The sequence below is a fragment of the Myodes glareolus genome, chromosome X (assembly GCF_982192425.1).
Source record: "Myodes glareolus chromosome X, mMyoGla1.1, whole genome shotgun sequence".
NCBI lineage: Eukaryota > Metazoa > Chordata > Mammalia > Rodentia > Cricetidae > Myodes > Myodes glareolus.
This window is the reverse complement of record NC_142053.1, coordinates 55817568-55840099: the sequence shown is the minus strand read 5'-3', so window position 1 is coordinate 55840099 and position 22532 is coordinate 55817568. Positions and strand designations below refer to the sequence as shown.

General features: G+C 38.4%; 1 pseudogene; it reads left to right on the top strand.

The window, feature by feature from the left end:
- The first annotated feature begins 1800 nt into the window (after positions 1-1800).
- On the top strand, positions 1801-18035 carry LOC125389264 (heat shock protein HSP 90-beta pseudogene; annotated as a pseudogene).
- The last annotated feature ends 4497 nt before the right edge of the window (positions 18036-22532 follow it).

The following is a 22532-nucleotide window of genomic DNA, read 5'->3' as shown; positions in this document are numbered from 1 at the left end:
TTTTTACTGTTAATCCAACCAATTCATGAGCATGAGAGACCTTTCCATCCTCTGATATCTTCTCCAATATCTTTCTTCAATTTTTTTAATTTCTTATAAAAAAAACAGGCCTTTCACTAGTTTGGTTAGAGTTAACCTCCCCCCCCCCACATACAAACACACAAGATATTTAATGTTATTTTTAGCTAATGTGAAGGGTATTGTTTCCATGACTTCTTTCTCAGTCCATTTATTGTATGTATATAGTAGGGCTACTTGTTTTGTTTTGTTAGTTAAACTTATATCTAGCCATTTCACTAAAGTTGTTTATAAGCTGTAGTTCACTGGTAGAATTTTTGGAGTCGTTTATATATACTATCATATCATCTGTGAAGAATGATACTTTAACTTCTTTATTGCTTGTATACTCTTGATTTCCTTTAGTTGTCTGTTGTTCCAGCTAGAACTTTTGAGTACTATATTGAAAAGATATGGAGAGAGTAGACACCCTTGTCTTTTTCCTGATTTTAGTAGAATTGCTTTGAGTTTCTCTCCATTTAATTTGATGTTGGCTATAGGCTTGCTGTATAATGCTTTATTATGTTTATATATGTTCCTTGTATTCCTGATCTGTCCAAGAATTTTAGCATGAAGATGTGTCGGATTTTGTCAAATGCCTTTTCAGTGTTTATTGAGATGATCATATGGGTTTTTTCTTTCAGTTTGTTTATATGGTAGGTTATATTGACAGATTTTCATATGTTGAACCATTTCTGCATTTCTGGGATGAGTGTGTAGTGTGCTTTCTCATCTTTTGATTCCTGTTGGGTTACCTAGATTTTCCATTTCCAGAATTCCCTTGGTTTGTGTTTTCTTTATTGTTTCTGTTTCCATTTTTAGGTCTTGAACTGTTCTATTCATTTCCATCGACTAATTTTTCTTGACATTCTTTATGATATTTATTGATTTCCTCTAAATTTTTAACTGTCTTTTCCTTGATTTCTTTATTGATTCATCTATTTCTTCTTTAAGGATTTCTATCATCATCATAAAGTTGATTTTAAGATGGTATTCTTGTGTTTCAACTCCGTTGGAATATTTAGGGCTTGCTGTAGTGGGATGGTTGGGCTCTGGTGATGACACATTGCTCTGCCTACTGTTATGTGGGTTCTTATACTTATTTTGGCATATGGATTTGGAGTTATATAGGTCTAGGTGCCAATTTCTGGACTTGCGTTTGTTGAATGGATATTGTATTTTTTAGTTTCTGATTCCTCTCTGGTCTTCTGGATCCTACAGCCTGTGATTAAGTAGAGGGTCTCTACCCACATTGGAGGATATACTTTTGATGGCCTAGATGGCCTCTGGTCCAGCAGCGATTTGCTGTCCAAGTTTGGGGCTGGAGTTTTGGCTATGTATGTGTGTGTCCTCTAATCTTGCCTGGGTTTCTCTGGGGATCAGATACTGGCCTGGATTCTGCTGGGATAGAAGCTTTCTGCTTGGTTTTCAGCAAATAAGCCTGATCTCTAAGGTTCAGGATGCTGTTCTGTCTTCTGAGAATCAGGATTCTTGTCTGGTCTTTGATAGAGTTGAAGGCTTCTGCCAGGAGTATGGGACAGGATACAATGATGAGAAGTAAAGGAGAAATTGGAATTATACTGGGCTAGCAGGGGCAGGCTGGGGGGGGGGTCAATATTACCCCCAAGAAACTGCTCTGGCTTCTGGTATAAGATGAGGCTTCTGTCAGAGGTGTGGGTCTGGGCATAGTGACAAGGAGAGGGCAAGAGGTTGGGGTTATGTTTGGAAGACGTGGGTAGGACAATGGGAGTGGCTTCCATGGGAGGTGTGGTCCAGGATATGGTGATGAGGAGAGGAAGAGCAGTTGGAGCTGTGCTGTGCAAGTGTGGGCATGTTGGGAAGCAGTCTTACCTGGGATTCAGGATGCTGGCCCGGCCTCTGGTGGAAGAGGAGGCTTCTATAGAGGTGTGGGCTGGGATATGGTGGTAAGAAGAGGAGAGGAAATTGGGGTTATATTGGACAGCCACACAAAGGGTGAGGGGGGTCTTAACTGGGGTTCAGGATGTTGGCCTGGTCTCTGGGGAGTCAGGGGCTTTCATCGCAGGCTATATTTTTCTTATTGGAACTTTCCTAAGCAAGTTGGGTTTCCCAAACAAGAAATGGCACTAGCATATAATAGTGTATAAGTTAGAATAGCACTGTCCTAAAAATAGGCAATATTGTTTAAATTTTAAATATCTTTTTTTTGGAAAAAATTGGCCAGTTTACTCTTAGAAGCAGCCCCCAAATGATCTTTCATAGTTTTTGTTTGGGTGTGTGAGCACATGCTTATGAATACACACATTTATTTTTAAAATATACTACTCCATGCTCACCATTAAATGGTACATCTATACCACGTTGTCTCTCTCCTTAAAGCTCAGAGGCCATCATGAGAGGGGATGAAAGTATTGTAAGAGCTGGAGGTCAGGAAGAGTTTAGGCACAAATGTATCTTCTAGAAATGATAGGACTCTGTAATCAAGAACTCACAGCACCCATGGTTCTCTATCAAAGACTCACACAAGATCAAGTCAGTCAACATTCAAGCATGGATTAGTGAGAGGTCCATGAGCCCCCACTCTTAGCTGAAGAGTTGTTGTCATTAATGGATACTAGGAGAAGGAGAGTTAGTTTGCCTTAAAAGTGTGGTTTCTGGTAGGTCAAGATCATGCCCCAGTAGGTGAACCTGCACCAGGAGATTATGGGCAATTGTTCTTATTGGATGAGAATATTAGACTGAGTGCATTGTTAAAATCATTCAGAAACATGAAGTTAGGAGGGTCGTTGGGAGGGTGAAAGGTAGATCTGGGAGGAGTTGGGCAGAGGAGTGGAGGAGTGAATATGATCAAAGCACATTGAATGTAGGTATGGAATTCTCAAAAAATTAATACAAATTCTACATTTAAATCTATTTTAAGTCAAACATTGATTGACTACATTGAGTGCAGTTATAATATTTTACAAACACTTCAGTATGGAAACACTATTAGAAAAATAATGACATTTTATTAATTATTATCTTTTAATATAGTAGATCGCATCTGAATATTAAGTGAGTAGTAAGCTTTCTTCAAGTGATTCTAACCTAATTCTTTGCTTCTTTCTACTACATAACAAAGAAAAGGATCACCAGAAGCTATAAGGTGACACTCTCCACATAGCAACACAGTGCATGGCATTCAATGACTGCTTAGTCATTGTCAGAGTGTATAAAGAGAAGGTAGGATTAAGATTTAGTATACAGAAATGGCAGCTACTAGTAGCTACCCTATGATAGAAGACATGAACTGCTCCTATCTTCAGGCAAGCCAGCATGTCTGACCCTTATAGTCAGGAAGAAAAGTATTTGGGCAGTTAATTTTTTGTTGGTTTTTTTTTTTTTTTGGTTTTTTTTGGAGACAAGGTTGAAGGCGTAAGTCACAGACAATCCCACACCAGTTTGGAATTATGATTAATAGAATGGTTATTTATTCAAAGGGGAAAAAACTTACAGATTACCGTCCCAGACAACAGCCCCTCTGCGTGAACAGGAAAGGAGTCCAGGAGCCGGAAACGGAGCCGGAAGCCAAAGAGAGAGTGGAGGACAGCCGCTGCTTTTTTTAAAGAGAGAGAGACCACGCCCCAATGGGCTGGTAACTCAGCAGCGATTGGCTGAAGGAGCAGAAGGAACTCCCACAGCGCAAGGTTTCTTTGTTGGGTAATTAATTTAATCCCAGACATTGCTCACCAGAAAGAGATTTTGATATTCTGTCTGCAGACAAAAGAAAGTCCAAGTTGATGATTTCTGCCTGACTTGGGAAGACTTCAGGTGATTGTTTAAGGATAGCCAGATGTTTTCCAAGGAGAAGTCAAGGATGTCTGAATTTGTCTCTAATTTTAGGTTTCTAATGTTTTAATTATGTAAAACCACTGATTAAGAAAGACAACTGTCACAGCACTGAATAAAAAGTATGTAAACAGTTCAACTGCATATTATATTACAAAGGGTGTGCAGCAGGCAAAACTTTTCGTTGAAGGTTCGATGATCTCAAGAGAAGAAAACACTTGTTTCTCATCCTACCCTAGGAACCATAGCAAACAACTCACTCACTGTAGGTAAGGGAACCTATAGCAAAATACTAACAGCCCCTGATGAATGGTCATAAACCATATGTTTGGGTACAACTTAACTGCTACATTTGGATGCTGAGCCCTTCCAAACCACCATGCAAGAAACCAAAAGATTCAATGAATCCATCCACAATTAGGGATTCATAATCTCACCCTCTCTCATAATATTTCCAAAAGAAATCTTTCTGAAAAAAAGAACCATCCTAACTGATGATGCAGTACCCACTTTCCTAGTAATCTCAGTGGATTCAGAAAAGAAGCATGTCAGTAGACTTCATCACAATATCAGCCAGAAAAGGGTGCTTGACTAACCAGCAGCCACTTAGAATCATTTCAAAGTTGGGTCCCAAACAACTGGACTCTGAACAGCTTCAACTATGTTAGAAATGGATATCCCAGATTCCTCTGGGAAAGAGCAGTTTCCTTGTTTGTTAACATCAAATAATTATGTTGCTCAAAGTCAACACAACTTGAGAATATAGAAAATTGTACTAGATCTGAAAGCCCAGTAAAAATCCCCAGTTCTATGCTGTGAAGAAGATTATTGGCAAAGAGAATCCTTAAATTACCCTTATAGCATGTGTCTTCTCGGCAAAGCACCAAATGGCCCTTTCTTCACTAGCCAAACTAATGGGGAAAGAATACATCCACAGATGGCAACAAGACCTGTATTGAGCCAATCATTATAATCTTCTCTCCTACCAACGCTTTACCATACATCAAGCAGCTATCAAAGTACCAGAAAAATACCCAGAAGGCACACAGCAGAAGGGAGGTGTGGTCTGGCAAGTCAAAGTCTGGATGGTTATTCCTGAGTAATTAAAAGCTGGCTTAAACATCACTCGTTCATAACCTTACATATAAAGCCAGTTTGTGACTAATTTTATGCTGCTTGTTAATTCTCCCTTCTAAATACTACAGTTATTGAGTATTCTGATGCTATACTAAGTTGATAACCTTTCTGATGTACTCAACATTAATATGTTACTTCTCTGTTTGTATTTTCAAAGAGGATTTCAGTAAATACCATTCCTTATAAGAAGTTGGAAAAGAGGTAGCCTTGTCAGAATTAAGATTTAAAATCTCCTGAACAGACATTAAAATTCTCCTCTTTTTAGTATCTCTCCTGCTTTTGTTGAGAAATTTCCTCTATTGACATGATTTTTTTTTCCACTGCAGTGGACAACTGGACTTACATGACAGCACTTCAGGTTCTAACAGTCTACATCAAGTTTGATCAGGAGAAATTCCATCTATGTGACTAACCTTTTTCACAAATGCATAGTGCCTGACACAGACACATCTTAAATAAAGGTGAGAAGGGCAGCATCTCATAGTAGATTAAGAGCATGGATTATGTGTTAGATGGCATCAAGTTTGGATGGTAGTTTTACTGCTAATTAATTGTATGATATTGGAAAAGACTTTTCTGTTTATCTGATAGTTTTTTCCGTCAAAATGAATGTTTGTGATATCTTCCATTTATGGTGCCTATTATGGGAATGTAATTCCATTGTAAACTGGTTGTGTGGGTATATGGATGTGGATGTGTGTAGTATTAGGTAGAATAAGTATGCCTTGTAAATTTTCTCAAAATTCACTATGATAAATACCATGATAAAGGTAACTTAAAGAAGAAAGAATTTATTTGGATTTATAGTTTGAGAGCAATAGTCTTTGATGGCAGAGGAAGCATGGCAGCAGATGACCAGACGAGAAAGTTAACACACATCCATCAAGATCCAACAAGCAGACAACTCAGGTGGAAGTTAGATAAGACTCTAAACTGTCGAAGCCAGCCCCCCAAGACATACCTCCTCCAGCAAGGCCCTACTTCCTGCTGAACAGTACCACCTCCCTGGACCAAGTATTCAAATACATGGGGAACATTTCTTATTCAAAATAACACACTGTGTTCTGTCAAATTATATTTTGCTGTTTTAGCTTGAGGAGGGGATCTTGCTAAATAACCCAGGCTGGCCTAAAATTTCTATATACTAACAAGCTGTTCTAGATTTAATCATCATAATATTTAGGTGTATCAACTTAACACAAACACTTTTTAAGTATCATTAAAATTGGACAAACACATTCTAATATATGAAGTGCTTATGTAAAAATTGGAAATTTTTAACATAAAAACAATGATAAAACTGTGCTTACCCCAGAAATTCCATGCAACAATCTCAAATTACTAATGAAGCCTCTTTAACCAACTGCATAATTCAATATCCTTTAGAAAGATACATGGACACCTCTTCTTCTTTTATTATATGTAGAGAAAAATTATGTATATTTACTCAAAATATATCATATAATTTAAATTCTTAAGATGGGATATTCTTTGCTTTCAGATTACAAGAAGATTTATGGATGGGCTCCAGGGGCTACAACAAAGTAAGTAGTAATCATGGAAGAGAATTCCAAACTTAGGTCTCGTCAATGGTGAGACAAAAGTATAATGTCACTAGAGATAGGTGCCATACACCAGCAGGACTGAGAGAATTGGGGTTTCATTAACATCACTGCCCTTTGGATCTAGAGTAGACACCTTAGCACCATTACCATACACAACTTCAGAACATGCCTTCGTCAGACATTTGCTATGACCCCACTCATTCAGTAAAGAGCTGCCCAAAGAGAATAGAACCCATCAATGAACACGCTTTATGGAGTAAATAGTTACCAGACACCACAGATTCTACCTATATCTAGAGCATCTAAATTATGTAATATGTGTTCCAACTTTCAGTTCTCTCCTTGTTTCTCAAATCTATAAATATCTTTTGAGCTTTAAGAGCCACATTATATATTTAGTAGATTGTTTCTTATAATTTACTTAACACATATACAGCCTTTCTAGTGAACACTCGGTGCATCTGGTTCATATTAAGTCATTCAGTATTTCTTTTTAAATAAAAACTTAAAATGTGTTTTAAAAGAAGGACTAGATCCCCTGCGACCTTGGAGAAAGACTAAAATACAGCTGAAGTACAGACTGTGACTGCACCAAGAGGACCAAGAAGGGAGTGATCACTCACATAGCAGGGCATCTCAATCTTTAGGCCCTCAGTAGCAGGGCAAAACCCCGGGGCCCCTCCCCCACCTGCATCAGCTACTGTAGCCAGCCAACAGGCAAACTTTCTACAGATAGGTTGCTACAACACCCCCACTCCATCAATCAGACCCTCTAAACTATAAGTTGCACTCTGTAACCAAACACTCCTATCCCCCACAGCCTCAGAGGAACTCTGAAGCACAGACAGTGACTACATAGAGAGAACCAAGAAGTGAGTGATGACCTACACAGCAGGGAATCCCACTCTCTAGGCCCTCAGTACCAGGGCAAAACCCAAGGCTCCTCCCCCACCTGCCTCAGCTTCTCTAGCCAGCCATCAGGCAAGCTTCCTGCAGGTAGACTGTTCCAAAACACCCTGAATGGGGCCCTGTAAGATATGAACCCAACTCCACCCCCAAACCCTCCAATATAGCCCCCCAGTGACCTCAGAGGAACTCTGAAGCACAGGCTGTAACTGCACAAAGAGGACCAGGAAAAAAAATTCTGAAACACAGGCTGCTGCTGCACAGAGCAGACCAAGAGAGTGGACCAAGAGAGCTGGACAGAACAAGAGAGTCCTCAGCGACTCCCCAAGACACAGACAGCAACAGGAAAGAACAGACCAAGAACAGTTCCAAAAGACACAGATAGCAACTTCAAGGATTGGACAAAGAGGCAAAGACACTGACAGCACCAGTTGAAGGAGGAGATGGGTAGGTACCAATGCAAGAATTCATTTAAAATCCTAAAACACAACATGGTAACATCAGAACCCAGTGGTCATACAATAGGAAGATTTGAACATCCTAACCTAGAAGAAAACAATTTTAAATTTAACTTTATGAGAATGTTGGAGACCATTAAAGAAGAAATGAAATTTTTCCTTAAAGAAATGGAGGAAAAGACAAAAAATTGGAAGAAATCAATAAATCTCTTTAAGAAACCCAAGAAAAAACAAACAGGTGAAGCAAACAGTTCAAGACTTGGACCCTGAAAAAGAGGCAATAAAAAAACAAACCAAGGGCTGAAATCAATAAAATATAAACAAAGAAAACAATACAAAGAAACAATGAAACTAAGAACTGGTTCTTTTAAAAATTAACAAGATAGGCAAACCCTTATCCAAACTATTCAAAAGGTAGAGAGAGCATTCAAATTAACAAAATCAGAAATGAAAAGGGGACATAACGACAATGAGGAAATCCAGAGAGTCATGAGGTAATACTACAAAAACTTGTACTGCAGAAAATTGGAAATGTAAAAGAAGTGAATAATTTTCTGGATAGGCACCACATAACAAAATTAAATCACAACCAGGTGAACAATTTAAATAGACCTATAACCTGCAGTGAAATAGAAATAGTCATCAAAAGCCTCCCAAACAAACAAACAAAAAAAAGCCCAGAGTCAGATGGTTTCCGTGCAGAATTCTACCAGAACTTCAAAGAAGAACTAACAACTAATACTCCTCAAATTGTTCCACATAAAGTAAACAGAGGGAAAATTGCCAAACTCTTTTTATGAGGCTACAGTTACCCTGATACGGAAACCACACAAAGACATAAGCAAGAAAGAGAATTACAGACCAATTTACAAAGATACAATATCAATTCAAAAAATCAGTAGACCTCCTACATACAAATGATAAAGAAACTGAGAAAGAAACCAGAGAAATATTACCCTTTACATTAGCCACCAATAGTATAAAATATCTTAGGGTAACACTAACCAAAGAAATGAAGATCTGTTTGACAAGAACTTTAAGTGGTTGAAGAAGGAAACTGAAGAAGATACCAGAAAGTTGAAAGATCTCCCATGCCCTTGGATAGGTAGGATCAACATAACAAAAATGGCAATCTTACCAAAAGCAATCTATAGATTTGATGATATCTCCATCAAAATCGCTACACAATTATTCACAAACCTCAAAAGAGCAATAATCAACTTCATATGGAAAAAGAAATAAAAACCCAGGACAGCCAAAACAATCCTGTACACTAAAGGAACTTTCAGAGGTATCACCATCTCTGACATCAAGCTCTATTATGAAACTACAGTAATGGTATTAGTCTGGTATTAGCATAAAGGCAAACAGGTTGACCAATGGAAACAAATCGAAAACCTGGATATTAATCCAGACACTATGAACCCCTGATTTTTGGTAAAGAAGTTAAAATTATACAATGGAAAAAAGAAAGCATCAACAAATGGTGCTGGCATAACCTGATGTCAATATGTAGAAGAATGAAAATAGAGCCATATCTATCCCCATGCACAAAACTTAAGTCCAAATGGATTAAAGACCTCAATATAAATCCAACCACACTGAACCTGATAGAAGAGAAAATGGGAAGTAGCCTTCAATTCATGGGCACAGGGGACTATTTCCTAAATATAACACCAGTATCACAGACACTGAGAGCTACAATAAAGAAACTGGACCCCCTGAAACTGAGAAGCTTCTGTAAAGCAAAGGACACAGTCAATAAGACAAAACAGCAGCCTACCGAATGGGAAAAGGTCATCAATCCCACATCAGACAGAGGACTGATAACGAACTCAAGAAATTAGACATCAAAATACCAAATAATCCAATTAAAAATGGGGTACCTATCTAAACATAGAATTCTCAACAGAAGAATCTCAAATAGCTGAAAGACACGGAAATCTTCAACATCCTTAACCATCTGGAAAACGCAAATCAAAAGACTCTGCATACCATATTACACCAGTCAGAATGTCTAAGATCAAAAACACCAATGATAGCTTATGCTAAGGAGGATGCATAGTATGGGTAACATTCCTCCATTGCTGGTGTGAATATAAACTTGGACAACCACTTTGGAAATCAATATGGCATTTTCTCAGAAAATTGGGAAACATCCTACCTCAGGACACAGCAATACCACTCTTGGGCATATACCCAAAGAATGCTCAATCATACAAGGGCATTTGTTCAACTATATTCATAGTAGTATTATTTGTAATAGCCAGAACCTAGAAACAACCTTGACGCCTCTCAATCCTAAAATGAATAAAGAAAATGTGCTACATTTACACAATGGAGTACTACTCAGTGGTAAAAAACAATGACATCTTGAAATTTGCATGCAAATTGGTGGAACTAGAAAAAGCCATCTTGAGTAAGGTAAGACAGACACAGAAACATGAATATGGTATGTACTCACTCATATGTGGATACTAGCTGCAAAGCAAAGGATGATGACCATACAGTCCATGACCCCAGATAAGCTAAGTAGCAAGAATAATTCTAAGAGAAACACATATAGATCCCCCTGGGAAGGAGAAATTGACAAAATCTCCTGACAAAATTGGGAGCATAGGGGTGAGGGAGAAGGGAAGGCAGGAGGGAAGGAGAAGGTGAAGAGGGAAGGGGGAAAGAGAATTTAAGGGAATGAGATGGTTGAGATAGGGGAAGGACAGAGATGGAGGGCAGGGAAAGAGATATCTTGATTGAGGGAGCCATTATGGGGCCAACAAAAAACCTGGCACTAGACAAATTCCCAGAAATCCACAAGGATGACCCTAGCTAAGACCCTAAGCAATGGTAGAAAGGGTGTTAGAACTGGTCTTGCCCTGTAGTCACATTGATTACTATCATAAATGTCACCATAGAAGCTTTAAACAGCAACTGATGGAGAGTGGTGTATAGAGCCACAGCAGAGTACTGGTCTGAGCTCCAAAAGTCCAGTTCAAGAATGGGAGGAGTGAGAATATGAGCAAAGAGGTCAAGACCATGATGGGGATACCCATTGAAACAGTCTACCTAAGCTAATGGGAGCTCACCAACTCTGTCCGGACAGGGAAGGAACCAGCCAGCATAGGAGCAAAGTAGGCCCTCTGAATGTGGGTAACAGTTGTATGCCTGGGGCAGACTATGGGGCCACTGGCAGTGGTACCAGGATTTATCCCTCCTGCTCGTACTGGCTTTCTGGAACCAATTCTCTTTGGAGGGATACCTTACTCAGCCTAAATACAGTAGGGACAGCCTTGGTCCTTCCTCAAAACAATATGCCTTACCCTTTTTGAGGGAGATTAAATGAGGTGGGGTAGAAGGTAAAGGCAACTGGAGGAGGGGAGGGAGTGAGAACTGGGATTGGTATGTAAAATGAAAAAAAAAGTTTTTTAAAAAAACTAAATTAAAAAAATAAAAAAGACTAAAATAGAGATTAATCATGAGCAAAATTTTAAAAGTTACACTGGAGTAAAAGAGGCTGTTAAATGGGAATATAAAACTCTGAATCTGGCCAGGGGGTGGTGGTGCGTGCCTTTAATTCCAGCATTCAGGAGGCAGAGGCCGGTGAATTTCTGTGAGTTCAAGGTCAGACTGATCTACAGGCTCCAAAGCTATATAGAAACTCTGCCTTGCAAAACAAACAAACAAAATCTCAGAATCAATAGATAAATCTTTGATAAACTTGGCTACATAAAAATTTAAACACTTTATATGGCAAATAATTATTACTAAAATGCAGAAGACAAATAAAAGAGTAAAGAATATTTGTTTTACATTTAAAAGAAAAATTATTTCATATTTCAAGAGCTATTAAAATTCAGTGAGAAAATCAAGTAAACAGCAAATGAGTAGAAGATAGAATAAGAAATTCAAATTACCAGTAAACATACACATCATACTCAAACTCACTTATACTTAAACACAAAATGAATAAATACAAAAACAATAAGATATCATTTTCTTATCAGATGGATAAAGACTATGACAGTTTGAACACTTTAAAATCAAGGTATTAGTATATGTTTGTGCATAAATAATATATAAGCATAGAAAGCTTCTAAAGTGATGCATAGGAACCTTAACAGTGAATCCTAACTAGAGTAGGTAAGGAGGGAATAAGTTTTGACTTTTCCTCTGTTCTAATTTCTGTTGGTGTGATAAGACCACGACAAAAACAACTTAGGAAAGTAGTTTGGCTTACACTTTCATGTCATAGTCCATCATTGAGGGGCTTTGATATAGGATGTCCTTCTGTACATGTGTTACTTTTATTGGTTGATGAATAAATCTTTTTGGGCCAATGGCTTAGCATAGTAAAGCTAGGCAAGAAATCTGAATGGAGGTAGAGAGATAGAGAGTAGGCAGAGTCAGGGAGATGCCATGTAGCTGCTGAAGGAAAGGACGCTAAAACCTTACCAGTGATGCACAGCCTCATGGTGATATAGATTCATAGAAATAGCTAATTTAAGATATAAGAGCTAGCTAGGAATACACTTGAGTTATTGGCCAAACAGTGCTGTAATTAATACAGTTTCTGTGTCTGGGTAGCCAGAAAACATAAGAGCAGTCTCCTTTTACAGGACTTCAGGGCAGGAACTCAAGAAGAATCTTGAAGTACAAGTCATAGAGGGACACTACTTTCCAGTTCACTCACAGGTCCAGGTTTAGCTTGCTTTCTTAGTGAGCCTAGGATCACCTAAGGATGATACTGCCCACAGCAGGTTGGCTCTTCATGCATCTATTAATAAACAACATAATCTCCCACAGACATGACCACAGGCCAATATGTTCTAGATAACTTTTCAATTGAGACGCTCCTGTCAAACTACTGTAATCAGTGTCAAGTTCATATTTTTTTCATTGTCATCTTATTTATTTATTTATTTATTATTATTAAAAATTTTCACCTCCTCCCCTCCTCCCATTTTGCCCCCCCTTCCCCTCCCTCTTCAGTCCAAGGAGCAGTCAGGGTTCCCTGCCCTGTGGGAAGTCTAAGATCCTCCCACCTCCATCCAGGTCTAGGAAGGTGAGCATCCAAACAGACTAGGCTTCCACAAAGCCAGTACATGCAATAGAATCAAAACCCAGTGCCATTGTCCTTGGCTTCTCAGTAAGCCCTCCTTGTCAGCCATGTTCAGAGAGTCCAGTTTGATCACATGCTCCATCAGTCCCAGTCCAAAGGACATTGATCCTAGAGAAGCTAAATAGGAAGGTGAACCCAAAGAAGAGCATGTAGTTATCCTCTTGTATATTGGAAGTATACAAGATTGCCAGGCAAAAATTGAGAGCTTGGGGGTGGGAGTGGGGTGGGGGTAAGGGGACATGGGGAGAAAGAAGTGAGAAGGGGAGGATGGGGAGAGTTTGGGGGAATGGGACAGTTGGGTTGGAGAAAGAGTGGATATGGGAGCAGAGAAGTATATATCTTAATTAAGGGAGCCATTTTAAGGCTGGCAAGAGACTGGACTCTAGAGGTGTTCCCAGGTGTCCAAGGAGATGTCCCCAGCTTGTTCCTTGAGCAGCTGAGGAGAGGGTGCCTGAACTGGCCCTATCCTGTAGCCACACTGATGAATATCTTACATATCACCATAGAACCTTCATCTGGCGATGGATGGAGATAGAGACAGAGACCCACATTGGAACACTGGACTGAGCTCCCAAGGTCCATGTGAGGAGCAGAAGGAGGGAGAACATGAGCAAGGAAGTCAGGACCAACTGTGAGGGGTGTGCCCACCCACTGTGACGGTGGGGCTGATCTAATGGGAACTCATCAAGTTCATAATTAATACTAACACATCACCCTTTGCTTTTTTTAACAATTCAATTTTTAAACATGAGTAAAGTTACATTTTAAATGCAAAAAGGTAGTTGATAGTAAGAACAACAATAGTAAAAATAAATGACAGGGAAAGAAAGAGTCCGTAAGGGTAGGTGTAAGGGCAATTGAACACATGATATATGCAAGTGTAAAGGGAAATACTGAAAGCAGAAGGGCACAGCAGGGATGGAGAAGGGAGGAGAGAGATGAGGAGGTGCAGACAGCCAACAAAATATGAATATTATTAAAATGTGATGAGGAAACTTGTTATTTTGTGATGAATTTGGTAAGTGTTAGACAGAAAAAAAAGGAGAGGGAAATGCTAAGATCTAAGTCCATTTCAAGCTGCTGTTTTCTTACTGCACTAAAGACACTATCCAGAGAGAGATGAGGAACAAAGTAGCTGTGAGGCTGTAGGCTCCTCGGTGTGGAGAGATGGTGCCAAATTATTCACTCTTATTTTTATGCTGACACTGTTGCCGCATTACATTCTACACTGTAATATTCTAGGTTAATTTGACAATTTTCACTTTCATGCACATTAATTGTAATTGCACTTTAACTTTTAATCCTTTTCTGAGGACTACAGGTGGAAAGCATTATCATTAACTGTTTACCAAGTAAACACACATTTAGAACAGGTTTATTAATGTAAAATGAAAGAAAACAGACATCTGCCAGAAAAAAATATGTTTTGAGAAAATCTGACAGGATTAAGTGTCTTTTACTTCCAGCTGCACCTGTAAATTCCTAATCTTCACCCAAAAGCTGAGTCACCGCCCACTTGTTCCAATAAGGTATATAGCATACAGGTTGAGAACAAAGAGGAAAGTTGTGTCATCATGCTGGTTAGAACCACCCCTCCCCCAGCTCTTTGGCTTTGTGGTCATTTTCACTTGAGAATATTGCTTAATTTTCCTGTGTTCCAACCTCCCTTTCATTAGCTATAAAATAGAAACAATGAAAAGACCAAGAGAATCTGTTAGAAAAATTAAGCAAGGTGAGTAGCACATAAAGTACTTAATGAATTATAAGGAACATGGTAAATAATCTATAAGTGTGAATAATCAATTATTTTTCAAAGACCTAGTATTATATTAAGATCATATGAGGGATAATTTCCTCTCTTATGTGGCAGCTAAGTAGAAGAACATGCAAGTTCCAGGCTTCCTATATTGTTCCCCTATTTATTGGCAACTATTCATCTAGATTCATCATCAAAATTAAAGAAAAATATACAGCAGTTAAGCTCGAAGACACAAAACGTTTCTTGCCAACAGTCCATCCAGTAAGGGAACAATTTTTCACACCATAATATTTTTATTGATTATTTGGGAGTTTCTCATAATGTACCCTGATCACACTCACTTCCCTGCCCTCCCAGATCCACTCCACTCTCTAGAGCTTTCTCCCCTAAAACAAAAAGAAAAAGAAAAAAATGCACCAAGTCCAGTTTGTGTTGCCCATTATGCTCACTGGAGCACAGTCAAACTTCCAGGGGCCAGCACATTCTGAAGACTGAGTTCTTCCCACCGTACCCCCTTTAAAGGGTGATGTCAGGCAGCAGCAACAGCATTACACAGAAAGAAAGGTAAATCCATTGGGGGAAAGATATGTCTTTAGTTAGGTTGAATGACAACAAAGCAACAACACTGATTATCTTAATAACATATATCCTCAAAACAAGCTGCTAATTACATTTTTACAACTTTATGAAATTAAACTGGAACTGTGTAATTTTGTTGATTTCATATGGGCTAGGCAGACAGTCAGGCAATCCCTATAGCACAGGGAAGGCCTGTCCTTTCCCGGGTGTTCCCAAGAAGAACGATACATCAATCAAGTGACTTAAAATTTTAAGAGAATTGTATCTGCTGGTGCTGGAGGTGACAGTGGAGGAGAAGACAATACTAGTTACACTAGCTGATAATCCAACCCAGAAGTACTTTCAGCCATGATAAATAGCAAAACGAGGACAAGCCAAAAATCTCATAAAAACTTAGTGTTAGGTTCATAACAGTGCAGCCAGGAGTCATTCCTCACCACCTCACCACCTCACCACCTCACCAGCCAACTGCTACATATGAGTCAGACATAGTCCTGGCCTACCCTGTTCTGTACTTCTTTAGTGCCTTTCCTTCAGTATGCCTGAGAAAGTGCCCCATGAAGGAGAGAAGGTAAAGATTTTCTTTGTCTTTCTAGGAGAAATCATTCCTTCAGTCAGAAACCTCTAAGCTCATGTTCCTCATCATCTAGACTTCCTCGAACAAGAAAATTTTCCTCCAGTAGCTGATCCCTAATGCTACCAATACCTTGATCAAGATTCACTATGATAGCCTGACAGACCCTTTCAAGTTGAGCAGTGGTAAAGATCTAGAAACTGACAATATCCCCAGGCATCAGGAACACAAGTTGGGTTTGGTAGACACTGGCATTGGCATGACCAAGGCTGACCTCATAAATACCTTGGGAGCCATTGCCAAGCCTGGCCCAAAAATGTTTGTGGAGAATCTCCAGACTAGTGCAGACATGTCCATGATTGGGGCTGGATTCGTGTCTGCCTATCTGGTGGTACAGAAGTGGTTGTGATTACAAAACAAAAACATGAGTTGTATTCATGGAGTCTTTTCTAGTGGATCCTTCCCTACATATGCACTCTACAGCGAACCTATTGGCCAAGGTATAAAAATTTTTCTTTACCTCAAATAATACCAGTCAGAACAATATGAAGGTCAAAGAAGTGAATAAGCACTCACAGGTCATAAGCTATCCCATCATTCTATATTTGGAAAAGGAAGGAGAGGAGACCACTACTGATGAGGCAGATGAAGAGGAACATGAGAAAGAGGAGAAAAAGATAAGAATGAGGAGAACCTAATATTGAAAAATGGGAATGAATGAGGAAGGAGGAAATGCAAAAAAAAAAGAGAAAAAGAAAACCGAGAGTATTAAGGAGTAGTACCTTGATCAGAAAGAACTGGATAAAATCAAGTGCATTTGGACCAGAAACCCTGATAATTTCATTCGGAATGAATATAATGAATTCTATAAGAGCCTCACCAATAAGTGGGAAGACTACTTGGCAGTCAAATACCTCTCTGTAGAAGATTTGTCAGAATTTAAAACATTGATCTTCATCCCGCAGCAGCCTCCCTTTAACCTCTTTGAGAACAAGGAAAACAACATCAAACTCTTACGTTCATCTTGTGTTCATTATGGGCAGCTGTGATGAGCTGATATCTGAATACCTCAACTATATCTGTGGCTTGATTGACTATAGTACCTCCCCCCGAGAATCTCCCTGAGAAAAACAAAATCTTGAAAGTTTGAAAGTTATCTAAGAAAAAAAAACATTTTGAAGAAATACCTTGAGTTTGTCTCTTATGTGGCAGAAGACAAAGAGAACTAGAATCTGAAGCTTGGAATCCAAGAAGATTCTACTAGCCTGTGATGCCTCTCTGAGCTGCTGCGCCATCACACTTCTCAGTCTGGAGATGAGATGACTTCCATGTCAAAGTATGTGTCTCACGCTAAGGAGACACTGAATCCATCCACTACATCATTGGTAAGAGCAAAAAACAGGTGACAAACTGCCTTTGTGGAGCATGTGCAGAAGTGGAGCTTTGCGGTAGTGTATATGACTGAGCCTATTAATTAGGACTAAGTACTGAAGCTTAAAGAATTTAATGAAAACAACCTGTCTCAGTGACTAAAGGAGCTAACAGAGAATGAGGAGGAGAAGAAAAGAAATGGAAGAGAGCAAGGCAAAGTTTGAGAATCTCTGTAAGCTCATGAAGGAGATCTTGGATAAGAAGGTTGAGAAGGTGACAATCTCCAGTAGTCATGTCTACAGCCAGTTGTACTGTGAGAAGCACCAAGGGCTGCACATCCAACATGGAATGGATCATGAAGGTGCAGGAATTTTGAAATAACTCTACAATAGGCCACATGCTGTTCTTAAACACCAACCCCAATCACCCCATTATGGAGACCCTGCAGCAGAACACCAAGGAGGACGAAAATAAAAAAGCCGTCGAGGACCTCGAGGTGATGCTGTTTGCAACTCCTCTTCTCTCCTCTTCCTTCTCCCTTGAGGATCTCAAGGCCCATTGTCATGGTATCTATTACATGATCAAACTAGGTCTAGGCACTGAGGAAGGTGAGGTGCCAGCAGAGGAGCCCAGCGCTGCTATTCCTGATGAGATTCTTTCACTTGAGGGTAACAAGGATACACAACACATGGAAGAAGTAGATTAGAGATCTTTCTGGAAGCTGGAGCCCTCTGTATCATTTTCCCATGCCTTCCCCAGAAGCCTTGACTGACCCTGACCCGCCTGGCTCTCTGTCTATTGGTTTTCTTCTATCCTGTCCTTAGTGTCTTAATGAGGGGAAAACCCCCACCCTCACAGAATAGCAGGTTTGAGTGTTAGTACTGGAGGGTGGTTGCGTTGTTTTGAAATTAAAATTATCAAAAATGAAGGAGATGCAGATTTTTTTCAGTACAGTAAGTATTATTTAAGGGTAGATTTTAATAAAATGTAACATAATAGACCCATAGACCCTTCTTCATTCGCATATTGTCATTTGTTTCAAGCCTCTTGTGTTATTCTCTGAAGCCTAAGGTATGAGGGCTGAACCTTTAAAAGTTAACTTCATTTTAAAAAATAATCTTCAGTTAACAGAGAATTTCCAGTCACAGGATAACTAAGAAGAATTGCACACCTGGAAAGCATTGTAGTGAATAAGCATGAGTCTGAAATAAGGCAAACCTGTGTGGAAAATACTACTATGCTAACTACATCTAAATATATAGAGTCTGGTAAAGTTCAATTGGAGCACCAAAAAGGCACAATGAGGAAAGAATCCTCTCTTCAATAAGCACTCCTCAGAACACTGAATGCTACGTGTCAAAGAATGGAAATGGATACAAACCTTACACCAAGGTGAACTCGAAATGGATAAAATATGCCAATATAAAATAGAAGAGCATATAATGTCTAGAAGAAAACAAAGGAAGATAACAAGATCCTTGACACTGGTCCTGACCATTGCCACACGTACAGGCAACAAAACAAAAAGAAAGAAATGGGACTGCCTCAGACAAAGATTCTGCATAACAAATGAAAAATTGACCAAAATGGCATAATTTATGGATCAGAAAACTGCTTACAGTCCCTATAACTTAAAAGATTTTTAGTTTCAAAGTATATGGAGAATACATACAACTCAAGAGTAGAAAAGTAGCCCAATTCAAAAGCCAGCCAGATACCTAAATAGCTATTCCTCCAAAGAAGACACAGAAATAGACAGGAACAAAGGGTTCAGTATTGCTAATCATGAAGGAAATGCAAGTCAAAATCACAATGAGCTATTATCGAACTTCAGTAAGAATGACTATTATTAAAAAGAAAAGATAACAAATACTGACAGAAAAGGAAATCATTATATACTTCTGCTAGGACTGTAAATCAGTTCAGACATTATGGAAAACAGTATCAATGCCCTAAAAACTTAAAAATCGATTTATTATATAGCCCAGCAATTATACTGTTGAATATATTTGTATGTATAAAATGAAATGAATATATGTATATAATGAAAAAAGTCTATCAAAACCACATCTGTAGCCTTAAGAAATTCAAACAACCAAACTGTCCAACAATTAATGAATGCTAAAAAGTATGGAATATAGAAACAGATTATCTAGGCTTAAAAAGAGAGAGAAACCCTAGTATTCATCCCAAAATGAATGAACCTACAAAACCTCATTCTAAGTAACATACAAGACACAGAAAAACATTCTTGTGTATAGGTACCACTTTTTTTATTAATTCATCAGTTGATTGGCACATAAACTGACCGTGTTTGGGCTACTGTGAAGAGTATGGTAAATAATACCAACAACAAGTATTTCTGTAGCATACTGACTTATCTTCCCTTGACTGTATACCCAGAAGTGGAAATGTTGAATAATAAAATGATTCATTTCTTAACTACTATATTTTTATTGAAAATAGATTTTTCTCTAATACAATAGATCTCCCTGAACTCCTCCCAGCCCCCTCTGATCCTCTCCTGTATCGGGATTTCTCAGATCACAATTCCCCAAATCATGACATGGAGACTTACTATTAGTTACGAATCTTATACTTGTCCCACTAGCTCTTACAAGTCAATGTAACCTGATTCTCTTCATCTTCTATGTTTTGCCTTGGTGCTTTTTACCTTTCCTTCATTCTGTATGTCCTACTTTCCTGCTTCCTCCGCATCTGGCTGGCAGCTGCCTGGCTAACTGTCCCCAGGTATTTCCCCCTCTTTCTCCTTCACTCTTTCCTTTCTTGAGCCTAAATTCCTCCTACTATTTATACTCTCTGCCCACCAGCCCTGTTTATCCCTCTATTTATCTATTGGCCATTCAGCTTTTTATAAGACCAATCAGGTACCTTAGGAAGGCAAGACAAAACAGCAACACATCTTTACCTAATTAAATAAATGCAGCATAAACAAAACTAACACATCTTTATATAGCTAAACAATTATTCTGCAATACACACAAGTGTAACAATCTTTTCTTAGTTAAACAAATATTCTTTTCCAAAACACTCTCTCCATCCACTCACCCTCCACTTCCCTTCGGAAAAGACCAGATCTCCTAGAGACGACAACAAAACACAACAAAACAGGTTGCAAAACAAGGCAAAATCTCTAATATTGCGGCTGGATTCTATATTTAGGTTTCCAAGGAAAATCTCTCATATTGAGGCTGGAAATTATATTTAGATTTTCAAGAAAAGTTCATGCTTATTTCAAAGTGATAGGATTAATTTACATCTATGCCAGAAGCATATAATATTTCTTTCCCACTGTCATAGCTTCACTAGTATTTGTGATCATGGGATGGCAAATTGTCATGGATGTAATATGTAATAAAATTTATGCATTGGGTAGGAAGGGAAATTAATTTCAAAGATCTCTTTCCAATCTCTGTATTTGCAATTGATACAGTCTTGCTATCTGATTCTGTTCATGTTTTAAAATCTATCTCTAATCTCATTTTCTGCACAAGTCTTTGCCTAGTTACTGAACTTATTTGTTTTCCACAGTCAAAACTAATGATTTATGGCTTCATTATTTAGGCCAAGGTGTCAACATAGCTGTTTCCAGACACATAGGAGGCATGCATGTACATGTGTACTTGCACATGAGCTGTGTGAACACACACACACACAGTTTCTTGCAGAAAAAATCAAAAGAAGCCCCTCCTAACTTTTATGTCATTGTTGAATTTTATCCTAAACCCAATATAATCCCCACCCGTTGGGATACAGGAAGTCATTAAACTCAAAGAATGTTTAATTTTACCCATACCAAATACTGATTTTCATTTACTTGACTTGACTTCTTATTCTAGGAATCAAAGAACAAATGAACTCTCTGCCTTATGATTCTTGCATGTATGTGAAGTACAACTGCATAGGGAATACATTGTCACTTGTCTTATAGTTTCTCAAATCTTCTCATTGATGCAAACATTTTAAAAGCAGCATTTATTGACCAGTGAGGTGGCTTATGCAGGTAAAGATACATAGCACACAAGTCTGGAACCTTGTGACCTGAGTTTAATCCCTGGAATCAGTATACAATATTGATTGTATACTGTTGTACAGTATATACAATGAGGAAGACAACAGTTTGTAAAAATGTTCTCTGACCTCCACACAGGTTCTCTCTCTCTCTCTCTCTCTCTCTCTCTCTCTCTCACACACACACACACACACACACACACACTCACACACGCACACACACACACACATATAACCACACACTCATACATAATGATAATAATACATTTTAAATGCAACATTATGTAACACACAATGTGTTTGTGTATTTTGCAATCTCACTCAACCCTGAAACAACCCTAAGAAGTAGACTTTTTTTTCTCATCTTCACTTTTGGAACACAAAAAACAAGGATAGTAAAGCTAATTTACAAGGAGGAGTAATTTTGAAGATCATACTAAATTGAGAATTTAAGATACACATCATGTTATGGGATATATTCAGACAATTTAAAAGTTACTACAGTGAAGCAAATTAACATATCCAAAATCTCACATGGCTACTCATTTTTTTTATTTTCTGGGAAAAGAAAGTAAAATGTTCTCATTTAGGAGGAATCCTTAATATAATATATTTTTGCACCCAGACCCTGAGCATCTTCTTATCCAAAATAAGCCAGACACAGAAAGACCAGTATTGCATATTTTCTCTTATATCTACAGCCTAGCTTTTGTACTATCTATATAAAATCACTGTATATGTGACATGAAAGTAGATGAGACACTTTTGGAGAAGAGTTAAGAAGGGACAGGATAAGTTGATGAAGAATGAATATGGCTAAATTACATAATACACTTGAATGAAAATATCATTTTGAAATCTATCACATTGTACAATAGATACATGTGAATAAAAATTAAATGAAAAGGGAAAACCTTCCAGGAGCACAAAAGACATTGACTGATTCGGAAGCCCCAGCTTGTTCAGTAGTTCTAGTTGTAATATAACTCTAATGTTAAACTCAAGCCTGCTTCTTTCAGTGCAGAATCCCATAGATCTTAGCTCGAGAAAATGTCTGTTTACTTTCCCCCACACGATGAGCTTCCATATTCTAGGACATGAGTTTCTAGTTTTCCTGAATCCGGCTGTAATTAAAATGACATTCCTCTTCTGGATTCGTGGAAAATATGTG